Source organism: Fundulus heteroclitus, unplaced genomic scaffold (genome assembly GCF_011125445.2).
Source record: "Fundulus heteroclitus isolate FHET01 unplaced genomic scaffold, MU-UCD_Fhet_4.1 scaffold_77, whole genome shotgun sequence".
Classification (NCBI taxonomy): domain Eukaryota; kingdom Metazoa; phylum Chordata; class Actinopteri; order Cyprinodontiformes; family Fundulidae; genus Fundulus; species Fundulus heteroclitus.
Window position 1 is genome coordinate 592,760 of NW_023397219.1, and position 21,605 is coordinate 614,364.

Consider the following 21,605-nt stretch of genomic DNA (forward strand, 5'->3'; position numbering starts at 1 on the left):
TAGGGCTGGGCGATAAATCGATTTAATCGATTAATTCAAGTTTACATTTTTTTTAAGAATAAATTTTTGGAAAATCTGGATTTTATTTTTCCAAATTAATCATTAGGCTTCCGTGAAGAGATCAGCACGCAATGCTGAACATATGTTTAGAAAAATATATTGTCAAAATAGTGTAAAAGGAACCCTTTTTTTACCGTACTGCGAGGCATTTTAATTTACTCATTTACTTATTTTTTTAACCTTAGTTACACAAGTGATGTGAAGCCTGCTCTTAAAAGCAAGTTTTTAAATTAATTTTTTTCATTTCTTTTTATGAAAAGAAAAGGAGGGGAAAAAAATCGATTAATCGGATTTGGTAAAGTAAAATCGGAGATTTTAATTTTAAGCCATATCGCCCAGCCCTACTACTCATTTCTTATCTTTACTGTTACTTATTGGTTGCTTTTTGTACTGTTATATATTCCAGGTACACCTGTGCTGGCATTGACTGCTTCTGCTGATCGGGAATCCAGAGCCAGGGTTATGAAACAGCTTCAGATGGACAATCCAATCATTTTGGCTCTGAGCCCAAACAGAATACCTGGCCATACACTGGAGTGCCTACACTGGATTGTGAGGGATGTGAAAGAAAAGGGTATCTCCATGTTGGCAGTAATTATCTACTGCAAAACTGTTAAGCCAGTTGGCAGAGTTTTCTGCCATTTGAAGGGAGAACTCGGTGAAGATTCCTGGGTTGACCGAGACCCTGAGAAAAAGATTGAAAACCTGCTTATAGGCATGTTCCACAGCCAGACACTCCCTCAGAATAAGAACAGAGTGCTGTCATCTCTGAGTGGACAGGGTAGCTGTCGAGTTGTGGTGGCAACAACAGCTCTTGGGATGGGCCTAAATTTTCCCAACGTATCACACCTTGTTATGTATGGGTTGCCAGATGATGTGGAAGCCATGGTTCAGCAGGTCGGGAGGGCAGGCAGAGGTGGGTGGCAGGCACATGCGATTGTGTATGCTGTCAAACAGCATACAAAGCTTGACCCAGCAGTTAAGACGGTACTTGAGACTGGAGTCACTAGTTGTCTGCGGAAAGCTTTGTACTGCCATTTCGAGGAACACACCACATCTGTTCATCCAGGACATCTGTGCTGCACTCACTGCCATTCTGTTTGTTCTTGTGAACCTGAAGATTGTGGGGAGCCAATCCCCAAATATGAACACTTTCAAGGGGAGGTTTCATCACACCACAAACACAGAATGGTCATACCTGAGGACAAACTTTTGATCAGGGCACTGCTACAAACTTACGGGAGTAGTTTACTTTAGGACCATACAAACATACCACTTTACACAGTCTTCACAGCCTGCACTGGTTTTGGAGATGAACTCATTGATGCGGTTTTAGAACAGTGCACACAGATATTTGACCTGGACTTCATTATCCACAATCTCCCTACATTCAAACTGGAACATGCAAAAGAGATACTACGAATTCTGCATGAGGTTTTTAATGACATTGAACAGAGTCAAACGAACTTGTTTGATGACAGTGTGGTTCAGGATGACCGTGTTCAGGTTGACATGGATTACACTGGTTACTTTGATGACGAGGATGAGATACACTCATCACCAAGTAGCTTGGAATCAGGCTTGCTAATGTTGAAGATCTCAGACTAGCTTCAAATTCAGGCTCAAACTTCTAGCTTCATGGTTCTGTTGTTGTGCAAATACTTTTTTTTACCTGTTACATTAATGTTTTTGAATAAAATTTAAATTGTTTATACTTCTTTACTGGTTGGTGATGTTTCTGCATTTAATAGACAAACAATAAGACATGTCAATAAAGATTTTTAATATCTACACTTAATAGTTAATGTTTGAAGATATACTCTGAACTTTGAACATACAACCAATAAGAAAACACACAAAAATAAAGGTTTCAAGAATGTGGATGCTACTATTATAAACTATTATATTAAAAATCAATTATTTACATTGTAATTTATGAAAACACTATTTACAAATTACTATCACCATTTTACATTTCCCATTTACATTGCTATTTAAATAGGCACATTTCGCCAGTCCATTATTTTGGACTTCATCCACCTCCATAACTCCTGGTAATTTAGCTTTGCCAATAAGTTTCTCTGGAAATTTGGGAATGCATGATACTGCCTGCCTGGGTGATTTTTGAAAAGTTGTGTCTCCCTGAAAACATTGACCAGTGTTAAAACGTCCTCCTGTTCTCGGGCCACATGATGAATGCCAGTCGGCCTTGTCAGCTCGAGCTCTGTGTCCGTTTTGTCCATTAGGTCCTTGACGATGCCAATGGACCTACTGATTCTGGCTGCTGACATTTCTGACATGTTTGGTCCCAAGCCTCTCATAAATGTTTTGAGAAAATTGTTTAGATGTTCCAGGTGGAGGTCAAGTGGAATATTTTTCCCCTTTATCCCTCTGCCATTCCAAAATCTGTTCCATGTCACACCTTGTGCCATGCGTGGGGACAGAGTGACATTTATCTGCAGTGTCAGAAGGAAGGTGCTATAGGCATACTGGCTGTGCCCGTACGCTTTGTAGAAAAGCAAGGCAACTTTGTACAGTCTCATCAGCCTTTCACCATCCCCTTTCCTCACTGCATCCTGCATGTCTAGCAGGAAAAACCCAAAGCCAAGTCTGGCTTCTGCGTGATGTTATTGGTGGTCTTGTTTCGTCGGACTTACATTTTCTGAAGAAGAGTCTGATGGAGCCACAAGACAATGCTTCTTCTTCTCATGTGTTTCCCTTGCCTTGGCGTATACATACATATAGCCACACCCGTCTGCACGACATGGAAACTGCTGCCTCTACTGTGTCGTAGCCTGCCTTTGAGTTGCAGCTTCTGTCACGCCCGTCATCATGACAAAGGTGTCCACAACCTGCCCAACCTTCTCATGCAGCCAGCTCCTCTTCAGTTGTGGCAATCCGTTGTCAACATCCAGCGGGACAAATCCATCTGGAATTTCTGTTAGCACAGAATAAAATGTTTAACTTCTAACCACCAGCAGTGTAACTGCAGAGATATAAGTCATGGTTATAATATTGGATACTAACTTTTATCAAAGTGCACAATTTTGACAATTACATTTTACAGCAGTAACATATAGATACATGTATTGATGTGATAAATGCTTGTTCTAAACCATGAATATGATGCCAAGTGCCAATTTACCTGTCACATCCTGCAACCCAAAGAGTTCCATTGCAGCAGCTAGGAAGAGTGCAGTGGTGTCCTTATGCACAAATTCCTTATAGGCATTGTAAGCTGCATGAGGACCTTGTTTAGCATTGCTGCACCTATGTGACAGAAATACATAGTTTAGTGAATGGTTGAAGGGTAATTACTAAGGGCATTGAACCCACAACTTTTTTGCATGCCGAACAGGTCCTTAACCTCTATGCTACCACTACTTCGCTCACACACACGCACGCGCACACACACACGCCCGCATGCTCATATGTTAATGTGTTAAAAACAGCCTTTCGCAGGTACAATAGGTACAATAAGAATATCGTGCGTCTAGTGTGCTCTTTAGCACTGCTAAAGCTAACCAACTAACCATTAACTATCTTGAAAAGCCTCAAATACCCACCCACAGTTAATGAAAACATGCATTACGTTGAAAACATACCATACAGAGAACAGCACAGCTGCTTTCATGATAGCAGTACAGTGTTCCCCATCCCATAACAACCCAATTCATGAAATATCCAGACTGGATTTCTGTGAAAGAGCTGTGGAAAGCATGGTCAACACAGCGTACTTATAATCACTGTAGTTAACAACAATATTGTTTAGACTGTAAAGACAAGCATAATGTGATGACAAAGTGGACGGTTAAAACAACAGTAATAATTGTACAATGTATGTATTCATGGGATTGCAAATAGCAGACGTTGTACCTCAACTTCGTTATGTTGGCAAGATGTGTGCCATGGTCTTTTAAGGATGCACCATCATAGAAAATCCGATGATAGATCTTAAACAAAATTGAAGACTTGTGATTAACAAAGGATAAACATAACTTCACACACAAGCCCTTCAAGTAATCTATCTCAAAATCATCTAAAGTAGTGGTGTGATACTTTTATTTTGTTACTAATCAACATCATTCTATAGTTACTCACTTCAAAGAGGTTTCTGATGGCATGCCAGTCTTCAAACTTAAAGATGAGACCTTCCAGTCGGTCTTCCTTTGTAGCACCATCTGAGAAGGCCCACTGTATGTTTCTGCAGTTCCCCTCAGTCAGCCGGTTACCTCCGACTAATACATTTGACAACCCGTCTGGTCCCTTTGGCACATACCTAAATGGATTACACACAAACGGGGGAATTATAAGTTTCAATACAGCCCTTCTGCTGCCAAAGAGTGACAGTGGAGCCTGATTTTATTCTTACTCTTTCTGAAGGTGGTGAAGTGTGTCCACAAATCTGACGTTTTGTTTTCATCCTTGAAGAGCAGTCCCAGAGGGTACCTTGAGAATAAAAAAAACAGATGACATTGCAGTAATGTTTGAGATGAAATTATGTGTATTTAGTTGTATTTTACAGATTTAACTCATTACTTACATCAGTGGCGCACTTAGCCATGTCCTCTGTATATTGATGTGGCATGTGGTGTACCACTAATATCTTGAAGGGTTTAAAAACAGACAGGTACTCTGTAAGGATGCGGCTTGCAAGAACAATGAACTCACGTCGCATATAGTCTTGGATTTCTGGTCCGGGGAGTGAGTTACAGAGGTCGTACTGAAGGATGTCACAGTCCGGTGATATGCTGAGATTCTATCTTGGACTGCAACATGATGAATCCAGTGTATGGATTTATTGCTGTGGTGGGTGGACTGATGATGTGCGCGCATGAAAAAGTCCAAATTCTCAAATATTATGGAACATGTTGGTGGAGGAGTGGGGTGGGTGATCGGAGAAGCCGAGGAGCTCAAGCCCAGCTCTGCTGCTTCAGAGTCACTTAAACTGTTGAAAGGTAGCGGAGCCATGTCATCTGCAGGAAAAGAAAAAAAGTAATAAAAATTTAAAAACAAATATTTATGATTATTATTATTTTTTATTATTTTTTATTATTACTACTAGTAGTAGTAGCATTAATCAATACATAGACACATAACATCCAAGACGACACAGAATTTGATGTGCTTGTTGTGTTTCTATATATTGGTCATTTGTCATCTCACTCTTCCATGTTAAGTGGCTCCTTCGGATCACTTGTGCTTTGGTCTTCGCTGGTGTCCACTCTCTGACCAACATCAATGTTTCCTTCCGCTTCAGAGTTCAGGAAAGCTTCATTCTGGACCTTTAACATTTTTAGAGACACACCACATAGGAGTGCCAACTCCTTCAGCTTCTCTACAGAATTTTGGTGCGTTGTTATGGCCATTTTGCTCAGTCTTTCAAACACTGCTTTTTTCGCCCCACCGTAATGTAGAAAACTACATAGGTAGTATGCAAAGGCTGACAGGCGTGCTTCTCTTCCTCTCAAAGCAATGGAAGCTGCTGCACAAGTTGCAGTGTTAGAGTGGTTGGTGACAGTTGTGAGAATTGAGAAGAGGAATGGTGAAAAACACTTTAGGTCTGCCTCTAAGCTGGTAAATGAAAAGGCTTTCAGATCATTCGGAGATGACTTCCACAGGATGAAACCGTTGTTTGGATCACAGATATGTTTGCATTCGTTGCTTATTAGCTCCAGGATGTGCACCTTTATTTCCTCAACTAGGTGTTTATGCTTCAAAATTAACTTTGCAGCTGTTGTCCATTTTTCTTATTGATGCAGTTCACTATTGAGGCATCTTTTGGAGGACATACCTTGGCAACAGTCTGTGATGGGAAATGGGTGACAACCTGAAATGAGGAGTGTGGGAATGCACAGTGTTTATCACATTGGACAATAATCATGACTAACTATTAACTCATGTGAAACTTGGCAATCGAGGTTATTCTCATAGTCATATCATAAGAAGTAGAAATGTATTAACCACCTTACCTCTGTAATGCTTATTTGCGTTTTTGTACCGGTTGGAGTTGACGGATTGGGGCAGAACTTCTTCAGAGTCCTGGGCGTCTTGGAAGGAGTAGGCTCCCGGTATGTTTTCTCTGATGCCTCAGATGAAGACGGTTCTTCAGGCTGGTCTCCTTCGTTGTCTGCCCATTTTTTTTAACACAAGCATGTCGCGTTCCAAACGTGTTATAAGGTTCTGACAGGACAGACAAATGGGTTGCAATTTATATGGCATTTTGTACAGTAGTAATCCTAAACGGAGAACTTGATCGTATGTGCATTCGCCTTTATTGTTTTTCTGAAAAATGAGGTTCGTGTGTTGAATGACTCCTTGGATCCGCACATTCTTTTTTGCAACACCGGAAAAAATCGTTCACGCCCATCTTCTTATTCTACGCTAACGGTTGAGTTCTGTTGACAACAACTATGCGTCGCTTAACATACGTCACACACTCCGTTGCTCTTATTGGTTGTAGGTCTATCCAATTGAGTGCAGAGGAATTTTTTTTCCTGTTTCGTTCGAAACACGCCCCATAATCACAGCTCTATGGAGCAGTATCAGACTCAAATTCTGACTAGAATTGAGTATGACCATGTCAGGCCAAGGGAAAATCGTACGAAACGATGCCTTCGGCCGTACAGCCGCAATGATTTTGAATACCGTACGTACGGATTTACACATACAATCAGTATGTATGTGGTCGTTACGAGGTAGTGTACGTACGCGCGCAATAAAAGCTCCAGCATTTCGCCCGCTTGGTCCAAGTCGGCGTTTCGTACGGGCGTGCCGCCTTCCGTGCACCATGTGATGGCGCTCTCTTCTAGATTTAGCGTATCGGGGGGTGTCGGAGGGGGGGGCGCGTACGAAAGGAAGGATAGCTGTACGTTACAATGGATTAGACCACCCAGGATAGCGCCACCAACGTGTCGGAAAGTGCACTGCACGAACACAACTACGGAGGGGTGGGGAAGCTTCTGCTATTGGCCGAGACCGTGGCTTATTTAATTAGGGGCATTTTTTAGGGGCCAAGGTGTACATAAGGAGGGAGGCTGTACAGAACTATTTCCATTGCTTTACAATGGAAGGTGTACAGAAGGAGGGAGGCTGTCCGGAACTGGTTCCATTGGTTTACAATGGCTTATTAGCCCACCCAGCATAGCGCCACCAACGTGTCGGAAAGAGCACTGCACGAACCAACTACGGGCGGGAAGGGAAAAGTGGGGAAGCTTCTGCTATTGGCCGAGACCGTGGCTTAATTAATTATGCGTGTTTTTTAGGGGCCAAGGCGTACATAAGGAGGGAGGCTGTACAGAACTGGTTCCATTGCTTTACAATGGAAGGTGTACAGAAGGAGGGAGGCTGTCCGGAACTGGTTCCATTGCTTTACAATGGCTTATTAGCCCACCCAGCATAGCGCCACCAACGTGTCGGAAAGAGCACTGCACGAACCAACTACGGGCGGGAAGGGAAAAGTGGGGAAGCTTCTGCTATTGGCCGAGACCGTGGCTTAATTAATTATGCGTGTTTTTTAGGGGCCAAGGCGTACATAAGGAGGGAGGCTGTACAGAACTGGTTCCATTGCTTTACAATGGAAGGTGTACAGAAGGAGGGAGGCTGTCCGGAACTGGTTCCATTGCTTTACAATGGCTTATTAGCCCACCCAGCATAGCGCCACCAACGTGTCGGAAAGAGCACTGCACGAACCAACTACGGGCGGGAAGGGAAAAGTGGGGAAGCTTCTGCTATTGGCCGAGACCGTGGCTTAATTAATTATACGTGTTTTTTAGGGGCCAAGGCGTACATAAGGAGGGAGGCTGTACAGAACTGGTTCCATTGCTTTACAATGGAAGGTGTACAGAAGGAGGGATGGTGTACAGGCCTGTCCAAATATCAATAGCACCAATGGTGGTGGGAAATGGTACTGCAGCATATGGCCAAGAGTGGAAATCTGGGCCCGTTTTGTTTCTGGAGCTATGCCACCAGCCAAGCAATATTTGATTTTTGATAATTGAGGCCTTTGCAGCTCATGGATTTGGATCAAACTTATAAATGCTCATTTCCTGGAAGTGCTCTACAACATGCCACTAACCACATCTTCTTATCTCATTGCTAAAAGGAAGTAGCTATAGGAAGGGGATACAGGTATGAGCTCTTACCTGTTGGTAGATGCCTCAAAGAGGCTCCTGTATGCCGAGTTTGAGCTGGAACAGACAAACCGTGTGTGAGCTGTGTGCCATCAAAGGTTGCAAATTTTCACCTTTTGACCCCCACTGTGTCCACGTGGAACCACCCAGGGAGTTCAAAATCACAGGTTCTGCTCCTCATAAGGTCACCTACAAAATATGTTAAAATCAGCCTCCTGTGAAAAAAACAACAAAAGCTGTTTGCCCCAAAAAATTCAGCCAACTTCCTAAGGGTTCAAGACAGTATTTGAGTCTCAAAAGCTGAGGAAGAAAGGTTTATTTATGCGCAGTGATACCAAACTTTAGATATGAGTTCTAGCTCACCCCTCAACCGCCGTCTGTGATTTTTGTGCCTCTGGGTGCTTGCGTCTAAGAATGGCAACCGTTTGAAGTATGAAAAAGAGATGCACAAAACACAGAGAAGCAGTGTGTTTTGTGCCACTGTTCAGCATAGGAGCAACAAAGGGTCACAAACTTGGTACCAAACAAAAGAGTCAATGGAGACGATCGAAACAAGCCCACTTGAGCCCATGTAGCTTTTTCCTTTGTCTCCCAGCAGCTGGGTTTTTCACCTTGCTTAGGAGGCCTCAATGGGGCCTCCTATAAACCAGTGTTCTGTGCCACTGTTTAGCAAAGCAGCATCGTAGCCTCACAAACTTGGTACCAAACGAAAGAGTAAATAGAGACGATCGAAACAAGCCCACTTGAGCCCATGTAGCTTTTTCCTTTGTCTCCCACCAGCTTGTTTTTTCACCTTGCTTAGGAGGCCTCAATGGGGCCTCCTAGAAAACAGTGTTATGTGCCACTGTTTAGCAGAGGAGCATCGTAGCCTCACAAACTTGGTACCAAACGAAACAGTAAATGGAGACGATCGAAACAAGCCCACTTGAGCCCATGTAGCTTTTTCCTTTGTCTCCCAGCAGCTGGGTTTTTCACCTTGCTTAGGAGGCCTCAATGGGGCCTCCTATAAACCAGTGTTCTGTGCCACTGTTTAGCAAAGCAGCATCGTAGCCTCACAAACTTGGTACCAAACGAAACAGTAAATGGAGACGATTGAAACAAGCCCACTTGAGGCCATGTAGCTCTATATTTTGTCTGCCAGCAGCTGGTTTTTGACCTTAATGAGGCCTTAATCAGGGCCTCCTAAAAAGAAGTGTACCAAACTTGGTACTGTAATGGTTTTCAGATGACGAGCCCACATGCAGATATGATCGGGAAGCAAAGAAACAGTTTTAAGATGTTTATTTAGGAAACAGGCAGATATAACGGACAGGACTACGGACAACTCGGCAGGGTCAGAACGTCACGGCTGGAGAGACTGCAAAGAGAAGAAGAGTAAATGACTCTGAAAGGTGAACCAGGAGAACTACTAGAAGCTGCACTGCTTACCATAAAGCTGGGCAGAAGTGGGTGACAGATGGATTGACCAGAGTGAGGGAAGAACCAGCAGGATCCAGAAGCACCAAAAACTGTGACAAAAACAGGGAGATCCAAAATTAGTCAAAGTTCAAAGATGAAAAAACTCACCAGCAGGTTTTCAGGAGTTGGGTCAGAGGCCACGTCGTACCACCACTGCTTAAGGCTCTGGCGTCTTCCATCTGTCAGCACTCTGCTTAAGAAGCCAGAGGAAGCCGCCTGCAACGAGCTGCAGGTGTGGGCCACACCCCCTCAGCCAACTAGGCACACCTGAGGAGTAGAGTTAGAGCAGGACAACACAGAGGGCCAAGGTGTACAGAAGGAGGGAGGCTGTACAGGCAACATGGAAGTACAAAACGGTTCTCTGCCCCCTATATATAGGGGCTAAGGGGTGTAGCAGAGTGGATAACAACATTGCCTTCCACCCAGAGGAGCAGGGTCCGAATCCCACCTCAGCCATCATATTCTCATTTACAACATTAAAGTAAATAAACAATTTAGACTTTGAATTTTTTTTTTAATTTCTTAATAGGACTCTGGAAGGGAAATTTGGAAACAGATTTAATAATAATTTGAACATTATCTTTTAAAAAGTGGCGTTTTTTTTTCGATCCTAGATGTACATAACACGGTAGCTGCCGTACATATAAAGTGTACATAACGCGGTAGGTTACGGGCTGACTCATTGGAAATCAAGCTCCACTGTTGTGTCTGAAACTGCACTACACGACCACAACTACCGGGGGAGGGGAACAGCTTTTGCTATTGGCTGAGAGCGTGGCCTATGTAATTATGTGGGTTAAGGAGGGGTCAAGGTGTACAGAAGGAGGGAGGCTGTACAGGCAACATGGAAGTACAAAACGGCTCTCTGCCCCCTATATATAGGGGCTAAGGGGTGTAACAGAGTGGATAACAACATTGCCTTCCACGCAGAGGAGCAGGGTTCGAATCTCACCTCGGCCATCATATTTTAATTTGCAAATAAGCATCTTGTACTTTGAAATATTTTTCTAATTTCTTAATAGGACTCTGGAAGGGAAATTTGGAAACAGATTTAATAATAATTTGAACATTATCTTTTAAAAAGTGGCGTTTTTTTCCCCGGTTCTACATGTACATAATGCGGTAGCTGACGTACATCTAAAGTGTACATAACGGCGTAGCTGCCGTACATATAAAGTGTACATATCGCAGTAGGTTATTTTTAATAAATATAAACTGTAACCTGCTCTACCAAACATTTAGAGAAGTTGCCTGATGTATGTCAGAGCTCCAGCAGGGGGGGTCATCGTTCCAGCACTCTAGCCCAGCAAGAGGCACTCTTCCTGGGGAGAGGTGTGTGACTGAGACCCCCCCCCAAGCCTGGAGGTGGAATTTTTAAATATGTGTCAAAATGTCTGTGAGTAGTGGTAAGAGCTTAACTTAGCTTATCACTCATTTATTTCCTACAGTTTTCTCAAAACAGCGCAGGTTTTGTGGATGAGATGCTGCCAAAACCTGTCCCCGGGGCAACGATCTGTCAGCATCTCACTGGAATGAGCTCCAGCAGGGGGGGGTCATCGTTCCAGCACTCTAGCCCAGCGAGAGGCACTCTTCCTGGGGAGAGGTGTGTGACTGAGACCCCCCCAAGCCTGGAGGTGGAATTTTTAAATATGTGTCAAAATGTCTGTGAGTAGTGGTAAGAGCTTAACTTAGCTTATCACTCATTTATTTCCTACAGTTTTCTCAAAACAGCGCAGGTTTTGTGGATGAGATGCTGCCAAAACCTGTCCCCGGGGCAACGATCTGTCAGCATCTCACTGGAATGAGCTCCAGCAGGGGGGGTCATCGTTCCAGCACTCTAGCCCAGCGAGAGGCACTCTTCCTGGGGAGAGGTGTGTGACTGAGACCCCCCCAAGCCTGGAGGTGGAATTTTTAAATATGTGTCAAAATGTCTGTGAGTAGTGGTAAGAGCTTAACTTAGCTTATCACTCATTTATTTCCTACAGTTTTCTCAAAACAGCGCAGGTTTTGTGGATGAGATGCTGCTAAAACCTGTCCCCGGGGCAACGATCTGTCAGCATCTCACTGGAATGAGCTCCAGCAGGGGGGGTCATCGTTCCAGCACTCTAGCCCAGCGAGAGGCACTCTTCCTGGGGAGAGGTCTGTGACTGAGACCCCCCCAAGCCTGGAGGTGGAATTTTTAAATATGTGTCAAAATGTCTGTGAGTAGTGGTAAGAGCTTAACTTAGCTTATCACTCATTTATTTCCTACAGTTTTCTCAAAACAGCGCAGGTTTTGTGGATGAGATGCTGCCAAAACCTGTCCCCGGGGCAACGATCTGTCAGCATCTCACTGGAATGAGCTCCAGCAGGGGGGGTCATCGTTCCAGCACTCTAGCCCAGCGAGAGGCACTCTTCCTGGGGAGAGGTGTGTGACTGAGACCCCCCCAAGCCTGGAGGTGGAATTTTTAAATATGTGTCAAAATGTCTGTGAGTAGTGGTAAGAGCTTAACTTAGCTTATCACTCATTTATTTCCTACAGTTTTCTCAAAACAGCGCAGGTTTTGTGGATGAGATGCTGCCAAAACCTGTCCCCGGGGCAACGATCTGTCAGCATCTCACTGGAATGAGCTCCAGCAGGGGGGGTCATCGTTCCAGCACTCTAGCCCAGCGAGAGGCACTCTTCCTGGGGAGAGGTCTGTGACTGAGACCCCCCCAGCCTGGAAGTGGGAGATAAATTTTTTATTTTTTTTAAATTTCACATTAGGGGTCTGGAAGCTATATTTGCAAACGGGTTAAATAATAATTTTAACATTATATAAAAAAAAGTGGCGTATTTTTTTTGAGTTCTGTCTCCAGCATGGCATGGATACAAATTTAACAGGAGTAGCTCAAATTGTTCCTATGGTAAGGCAGACTTCCAGAAGGGGGGGTCCAGTCAAGCACTCTAGCCCAGCGAGAGGCACTCTTCCTGGGGAGAGGTCTCTGACTGAGACCCCCCCAGCCTGGAAGTGGGAGATAAATTTTTTTTTTTATTTCACATTAGGGGTCTGGAAGCTATATTTGCAAACAGATTTAATAATAATTTGAACATTATATTTTAAAAAGTGGCGTTTTTTTTAGGTCCTAAATGTACATAACGCGGTAGCGTACGTACATATAAAGTGTACATAACGCGGTAGCTGGCGTACATCTAAATTGTACATAACGCGGTAACGTACGTACATCTAAAATGTACATAACGCGGTAGCGTACGTACATCTAAAGTGTACATAACGCGGTGGCTGCCGTACATCTAAATTGTACATAACGCGGTAGCGTACGTACATCTAAAGTGTACATAACGCGGTAGCGTACGTACATCTAAAGTGTACATAACGCGGTAGCTGCCGTACATCTAAAGTGTACATATCGCGGTAGCAGCCGTACATCTAAAGTGTACATAACGCGGTAGCTGGCGTACATCTAAAGTGTCCATAACGCGGTAGCGTACGTACATCTAAAGTGTACATAACGCGGTAGCTGCCGTACATCTAAATTGTACATAACGCGGTAGCGTACGTACATCTAAAGTGTACATAACGCGGTAGCGTACGTACATCTAAAGTGTACATAACGCAGTAGCTGCCGTACATCTAAATTGTACATAACGCGGTAGCTGCCGTACATCTACAATGTACATAACGCGGTAGCATACGTACATCTAAAGTGTACATAACGCGGTAGCGTACGTACATCTAAAGTGTACATAATGCGGTAGCGTACGTACATCTAAAGTGTACATAACGCGGTAGCTGCCGTACATCTAAATTGTACATAACGCGGTAGCTGCCGTACATCTAAATTGTACATAACGCGGTAGCTGCCGTACATGTACATTGTACATATCGCGGTAGCTGCCGTACATCTAAAGTGTACATATCGCGGTAGGTTATTTTTAATAAATATAACATTGTTTTATGAAGTTCAGCATGTGGCTACCACTGTTACAAACTGTAACCTGTCCTACCAAACATTTAGAGATGTTGCCTGATGCATGTCAGAGCTCCAGCAGGGGGGGTCATCGTTCCAGCACTCTTACCCAGCGAGAGGCACTCTTCCTGGGGAGAGGTCTCTGACTGAGACCCCTCCAGCCTGGAAGTGGGAGATTATTATTTTTTTTCACATTAGGGGTCTGGAAGCTATATTTGCAAAAGGGTTAAATAATAATTGTAACATTATATTAAAATAAGTGGCGTATTTTTTTTTAGTTCTGGCCCAACAGCAGCGGCAAAGGGAGTCTATGGATCCTGTACGGCCGGTCCACGTTTCGGACGCTTGGCCCTCCCAAAAATGCGCCACTTCGATGGACGCACGGGTTGGCCAATGGGCGAACCTTTCCCGTTTTTCCCTTCCCGCCCCCTGCTGCGCTGGCGCCATCCCCACTCCGACAGGTTGGTGGCGCCGAAGGCCCGACGCCAGCGGCAAAGGGAATCTGTGGGTCCTGTACGGCCGGTCCACGTTTCGGCCGCCCGGCCCCTCCCAAAATCGCGCCACTTCGACGGACGCACGGGCTCGGCCAATGCGTAACCCTTTCCCGTTTTTCCCCTCCCGCCCGCCGCGGGCTGTACGCCCCCCCCCCCCCCCCCGCCTGCGTACGGTTCGCGACCCTACCCCCGGGCGCCACACTGTGGATGGAGCCCGCGCTGCGAGCGGAGAAGGGCCTTCTCTGGGGGGCCGCCGGCGGCCGCCACGCCGCCGCCGCCCCCGCGCGGCGATTACAGACCGAAAGTTGTAATCTTTCGGTCTTGTCAAAGATTACAACTTCTGACAAGACCGAAGTTGTAATCTTTGGGCCAGAGTCCTCAAAAAATAAACTTCTTAACCAATCACTTAATCTGGGTGGCATTAACCTGGCCTCTGGTAATAAAGTAAAAAATCTTGGTGTTATTTTTGACCAAGACATGTCATTTAAATCCCATATTAAACAGGTTTCCAGAGTTTCCTTTTTTCACCTCCGGAATATCGCCAAAATTAGAAACATTCTGTCCAGGAGTGATGCTGAAAAACTGGTCCATGCATTTGTTACTTTAAGGTTGGACTATTGTAATTCTTTACTATCAGGAAGTCCACAAAATGCAGTTCAAAGCCTTCAGCTGATCCAAAATGCTGCAGCAAGAGTTCTGATGAAAATCAACAAGAGGGATCATATTTCTCCAATTTTAGCTTCCCTTCATTGGCTTCCTGTTAAATCAAGAATAGAATTTAAAATTCTTCTTCTAACGTATAAAGCCCTTAATAATCAAACTCCATCATATATCAGAGCTCTGATTACCCCGTATGCTCCTAACAGAGCACTTCGCTCTCAGACTGCAGGTCTGCTGGTGGTTCCTAGAGTCTTTAAAAGTAGAATGGGAGGCAGATCCTTTAGCTATCAGGCTCCTCTCCTGTGGAACCAACTCCCAGTTTTGGTCCGTGAGGCAGACACCCTGTCTACTTTTAAGACTAGGCTTAAAACTTTTCTTTTTGACAAAAATTATAACTAGTGGCTTATGTTACTCTCAGCTACCTTTATAGTTTTACTGCTATAGGCTTAGGCTACTGGAGTATATCAGGATCTAATTTTCTCACTCTATTGAGTTCTACTGTTCTTCAATTATGCATTATGTGTTGTCATTTCTGCTTTAACTTTCTCTTCTCTCTCTTATCTTCATAGTAGGTACACCTGGTCTGGTGTTCTGTTAACTGTGACATCATCCAGAGAAGACGGCTCACCCGCTACTACCATCTAATGTAGAACAGATTACTAGATCAATGTGTGCTTCTGTGCTTTTTTGTTTCTCTTGTTGTGTCTCTTTTCTGTCTTCTGTAACCCCAGTCGGTCGAGGCAGATGACCATTCATACTGAGCCCGGTTCTGCCGGAGGTTTTTCGTTCCCGCTAATGGGTGGTTTTTCTTCCCACTGTCGCTTCATGCTTGCTCAGTATGAGGGATTGCAGCAAAGCCATGTACAATGCAGATGACTCTTCCTGTGGCTCTACGCTTCCCCAGGAGTGAATGCTGCTTGTCGTGACTTTGATGCAATCAACTGGTTTCCTTATATAGCACATTTTTGACCAATCTGTATAATCTGACCCAATCTGTATAATATGATTGAACTTGACTTTGTAAAGTGCCTTGAGATGACATGTTTCATGATTTGGCGCTATATAAATAAAATTGAATTGAATTGAATTAAATTGAATAATAACAACGGTTAACTAGAGTTATTTCCAAAATATAATCTCCATTGTTGCCAAAATGTAATTTTAACAAATAAAATGTACAATAAAATGAAATATAACATTTTACCAATGAATTCACTTACACATGGCGAACACATTACTTTTTACAGTATAATGTGTAACCAACAGTTCTTATGAAAACCCTTCTAAAGAGGATTTTAGATTGTAAATAAACAAAATGTAACACAAATCACAGCTTAGCTGTTTTGTTTCCATTTTAAATAACTTAAAATTACAAATTTATCCCAAAATACCTTCGTGTTTTGGCAGCAGTCACAATTTGCAAGTGTGACTAGTCCCTTTAAAGTTTTAATCTCTTTTGCTCCACTTTTTATTTATGCAGTGCTTATCACTATGAATGTACTTGTTAAATTATCAAATAAATGCTTTTTAAACACAAAACATTCTTTCAAAAACTGAAAATGTGCAAAAACCGAAACAATGAGTTAGCTTATCTGCTAGGAGCAGTTCCAACACATTAAATGCGAATATGTGTGTGCCAGCTTACCAAGAAGTTTAACATCAAAAAGGAAAAACAGCAATAAATGTGTTTCTTCAACGCTCTCCGTATTCTTTTCTTTTTTTTTTTCAACCAACACTAGAGTAGACTAAAGTCCCTTAAATGAAAGTTGCGCCATAGGCGTTCCGCTTTTTTCGGGTCACATGATCTCCTGTGGCCATTTTGGGTCTAGGCTATCACCTTTGTCATTATTAATTACTTGTTCTTATTATAACCTTACAACCATCATATTTTACACCTGTTTATATGGTTCTGTGATGGCCTAAATAAGTACCTAAATTGCAAAGCACTTATGTGCTAAAACTGGACAGAGATGATATTTGACCCAAATTATACATAAATGTTTAATTAGTGATCTCTCCTTCAAAATTTCATGTTTTCATTTTTTTTCATGTCACTTTTTTCATATGAAATATGAAACTTAAATGTACCATTTTTTATGTGAAATTTTCTTATGAAATTTTCATATGGACCACGCTAATGTGCACTAAGTAGGCCAAACCTAGGTGAATAGTCTACTACTAGTACATTTACCACTCAGCCAGTGCTGTTGTATTTTCTTTTTAAAGACAGACACTGTAATCAGTTTAAGGGTCATAATGATCTCGATAAAACTAAATTTATTGCGTATAAGTACTGCCACTGCTATGAAATTGAGTTCCAGAGTCACTATTCCTAATCATTGTGTATAATCATGGAATTTATTGCTAAAAATTTCTATTGCAGTCTCATTTTGATGAGTACCAGTTCGAGCAGAATCGTACAGATGGGAAACGTCCCCTGAAGAAGACAGCACTGCCCTCCATCTTCCACCATCGTACACCAAAGACACCTCGCCCACCACCAAAGAAGCGTTCTGCACCATCCAAAGGGCAGCCATCATTGAAGAAAACTCACCTGCCTGAACACTCATACTGCACCCATGTACAAGATCCAGGTCCAGTTGCATGTGATGAGCTTAATGCAGCAAATGATGACTTGCAGTTGCTTGAGGATATAAATTGTTAGTGGAACAATCCATCCATCCTTCCATCCTTTTCGAAGTGTATTTCTGCGAAGTATCCCGTTATTGAATTTTTTTCTTTCTTCTTAGGTAATTTGGATGTGGAAAAGTCTGAGTGCACCAACTGTCCCCGTCTTAAGGAGCGCATCAAAGGCCTTCAGGAGAAACTGAAATCAACCCAAAGAAAACTTTGAACTCTTAAAAAAGAGAAATTCAAGGTGGAGGCCAGCATGAACAAGATCTTTGCTAAGGATCAATTTGTGGCTCTAGGAAGAACAAAGATCAGGGGTGTGAAATGGTCAGCTGGCACTGTCAAAAAAGGACTGCAGTTGAGATTTGCCTGTGGAAAAAGTGGGTACCAAGAACTTCACTCAAAAGGATTCCCGTTTCCCAGTGAAAGGACGCTTCAGCGCCGGGTTGAGCACATTTCATTCAATCCTGGCTGGCTGTAAAGCAGCTGTCACTGCAAATTGTGACAGCAAGTTTGACCACCTCACCACCCTCAAAGAGTTCAATCTCTCTTCAAGGTGACTGAGAAGGTTTTCTCCATGATCAGCACACTGGAGAAACACATCAGAGGCCAGAGAAATGTAATTTTGACTGCGTTCAATTTTAACATCATGAGCCACCTGATTGAATCATCGAAGGAAGTTCTTGCGGATTTCAACCTGCCTGTTTGCTGCGGGATCAAAGAAAAAATTGTGAAAAAAATTTGTGACAGTGAGGATTCACTTTATGTGCAAGAAGCACAATGAAGAGCAAACGGAGCGTAACAATGGCGTCATGGGCAGCAAGAGCATGGGCATGCGAATGCTTGCTGACAAAACATGAACACTTGGGGGAAAAAAAACATCTTCTCTTGAAATAAAATATAGAGCATGCCTTACTGCTTTGTAATAGCTACCGACTACCGTAAAGCTTTGTATAATTAAATACTTATATACAGTAAATACATGTATATCACACACCAAAACTATTGATTAAACTTCACATATGCATAGAGCATGCCTTAGTGCTTTGTAATAGCTACCTTAAAATCTTGTATAATTAAATACTTGTAAACATTAAATACTTGTATAAGACACACCAAAACTATTACATAAAATTTTAAAGCCAATTCTGGACTTCTTGCTTTATTTCACTGTGCTGTAGCATTATGTGTGTCTGATTTTTGTCCTATGGGATCAATTCTGAACTTCAAAACAGGAAAAGAGAAGTATACAGTTCACTTAAAATGTCTCTCTCAAGTCTTATTAAAATGTAATATCAGCTTTTCTGGATGCCTAGTAGGTGATCATCAACACTCAGTTGTGTTTTATTCAGAACACCTGCCTGAAGGGTATTAGAAGGTGTGAAACGCGCATAACATAACAGTGTTAAAGCGCGTGGTTGTGGCAAGTTTAGACCCAAAATGGCAGCACTCGCTGAGTTGGCGCAACTTTCATTTAAGGGACTTTAGAGTAGACTTGCGCTCTGTGCATCAGTGAGCGAGGGAAAAACGCTATCTCTCTTCCTACATATCACTTCCTGTTACCGTCACGATAACTTCCGGTTTTCAAAATAAAAGACGGTTTGTATAGAAAACGTAAATCAACCCGTTTTAAACCAAATAAATTTTATTTTAACCTTTTAACCAGGCGGATTACATATTACTTTAGCAATATTCCACATGTGGCATCTGGTAATAAAGTCAAAAATCTTGGTGCTATTTTTGATCAAGACAGGTCATTGAAATCCCATATTAAAAAGGTTTCCAGAGTTTCCTTTTTTCACCTTCTAAATTACAGAAGACAGAGCAGAGACACAACAAGAGAGACAAAAAAGCACAGAAGCACACATTGATCCAGTAATCTGTTCTACATTAGATGGTAATAGCAGGTGAGCCGTCTTCTCTGGATGATGTCACAGTTAACAGAACGCCAGAACAGGTGTGCCTACTGTGACAACCTGCTTGTTGCACAGAGCTGGCTGCGCTGTTTTCTTCTCTCCCTCTAACCTCCTGTCCTCTGACAGCCCAAGACACGCCCTGGCCACGCCCCCAACCACATGCACTCACCTGATTTGTCCGCAGTTCAAGATGGCTCCCAACTCCAGTTTCAAAAATGTCAGTGTCTCAACAGACAAGAGACAGACAACTGCGAACAAATCAAGTCAGACAGAGGCTTTAAAAATAAGTAATCCGAGGCTGTTTAACCCCTCAGGCTGTATTTTATGAGTTCTCTTTGCTACATAGATTTTTCTGTCACGGATCATTTAAATATAAGCCAAACAATAAATAATACATCCACTTCTGTGCTCCTGCCCTGCCGACGTGTCACCTGAAGCTGATGACGTCACAGATACAAAATCTCCCTGAAAGCAACAAAAGAAAACCTGTTCCTGCTTCTGCTGTGTGCCACATTTCCATCTCCTGATCTCTCTTGCTGTGGGGCAATTTGTGTTAGAGCCTGCCTACTTGGGAGGAAACAAGGACATTTTTTTTTTGTGGGGATGGGATTTATGTTTATTTTTGAATGGACATTTACAAAATACAAAAAACTGTGGAACAAACATTTCTGTTGTTAGTGTTATGTGTAAAACAATTGTCATTCATTGTACTTAAGGGTCTACACCTTGAAGTGTATGGTCCTTGTGTGACTGGTAAAAAAACAAACTAAACTTAAAATCCTACTTGTCAGGAGGGATACCTGACTGGCACCCCTATAGGTATATATATAAAAAAACACCTACAAACCTAGAAAAATCAATTAAACCCGTCACATAAAATATTGGCACCCCAGATGGGACTGTTTTGCTTCACCAACAGTGAATGACATCTTGAGCACTATTAAAAAAAATATATATATAAATAAAATAAAATAAAATAAAATAAAAATTAATAATACTGAAGATAATATAATTGAGCAACCCCCAAGGACTTCATCCCCTCCAACAGCAATGCCCCCTGCTCGCTCCACAGCATACTCTATCCTAGACATGGAATTGACTGGCATGAATTTGATGTTGGATTCTCCTTTAGCACTTTAGCCTCCCCTGTGGGCATAATCAGAGACACAGGCTGCACCAGAAGCTCCAGTAATGGACCTAAAAGCCACCATGAAGGAAATCAAGTCCAGTGTTAAAAAGGAGATCAGTAATATGAGAGACGGTACAATAAAACACGTGGAAGAAATAATTCAGGCCAGTGGAAAGGAACAATATGAACACATGGATGCACAGTTTGAGTACTTACTCACCCAAGTAAAAGCTTCTCTTGGGTGGAGATTAAAACACCACCACTCAGAGCTGCGAAAGGAATTCAACTTGCTGCTTGCCCCGATCACAGACAGCATTTCCACCTTGCAAGGAGAAGTTTCTCACCTAAGAGGCGAGCTCTCGGCCTGTCAACTGTTAATAAAGTCTATGTCTGAGGACATTACAGCTAGAATCCAACCAACTGAGCCCTGTCAACAGAGTACAATAATGGATCAAACTGCACGCACAGTTTACCACAGCACACCAGAAACCACAGCATTTACATGCAAGCCTCGGTTGGAATCTACCACTCGGCCTGGAATGACAGGAGTTCAAGTTGCGCCCCCTGGTGCTACCTTTTTACTGAATAGGAGTCGGGACCTGAGAAAAAGTCCTGTGAAACTGTTGTTTCCAACCTATGGAAAAATAGAAGACCCCCCTGACCCTCTGCAGTATCTGGAACGTTGTGAGGATTATTTGGCCCTAAATTCCTTAACTGATGAGGAACTTATGGCTACATTAAGGAATGTGTTGCACGGCACCACCAGAGACTGGTGGGATGTAGCTAGACACAAGATGCATACCTGGAATGACTTTCGATGGCAGTTTCAGGCGGCTTTTGTCTGAAGATTATGAAGATGAGCTGGCGGAACGTGTAAGGACCAGAGTCCAAGGAGAGAATGAGAGCATCAGGGATTTCATATACATGTACCAATCCCTATGCAGACGCTGGAAACCGCATATTGTAGAAGAGGACATCGTAAAGCTGCTTTTGAAAAATATAAATCCCACACTGGCTAGCCAGCTAAGGAGTAGCAGGGTAACCACTGTGGATGAGCTTGTTCGTCTGGGACAGCAGTTAGAGAGGGATCGAGAAAATCAGCAACAGTATGAGTACAGGAAACAAGCAAGGTTGCCATCTAAGTCAGTTGAGACTAAACCTCCTGACCATGACA

At 42.9% G+C, this 21,605-nt stretch overlaps 1 long non-coding RNA gene across 9 annotated transcripts; it reads right to left on the reverse strand.

The window, feature by feature from the left end:
- Positions 1–1,826: 1,826 nt before the first annotated feature.
- Positions 1,827–8,247, reverse strand: LOC105922390. Of its 9 annotated transcripts, XR_004930392.1 has the most exons (7): positions 6,033–6,554; positions 5,855–5,890; positions 4,604–5,036; positions 4,433–4,509; positions 4,162–4,339; positions 3,206–4,013; positions 1,827–2,998 (listed from the first exon to the last, which is right to left on the reverse strand). It is a non-coding gene; the product is annotated as an uncharacterized LOC105922390 (long non-coding RNA). The 9 variants fall into 9 exon arrangements; XR_004930396.1 differs by lacking the exons at positions 5,855–5,890; positions 6,033–6,554 and adding an exon at positions 8,205–8,247; XR_004930389.1 differs by adding an exon at positions 8,205–8,243 and having other exon boundaries at positions 4,604–6,243.
- Positions 8,248–21,605: the final 13,358 nt, after the last annotated feature.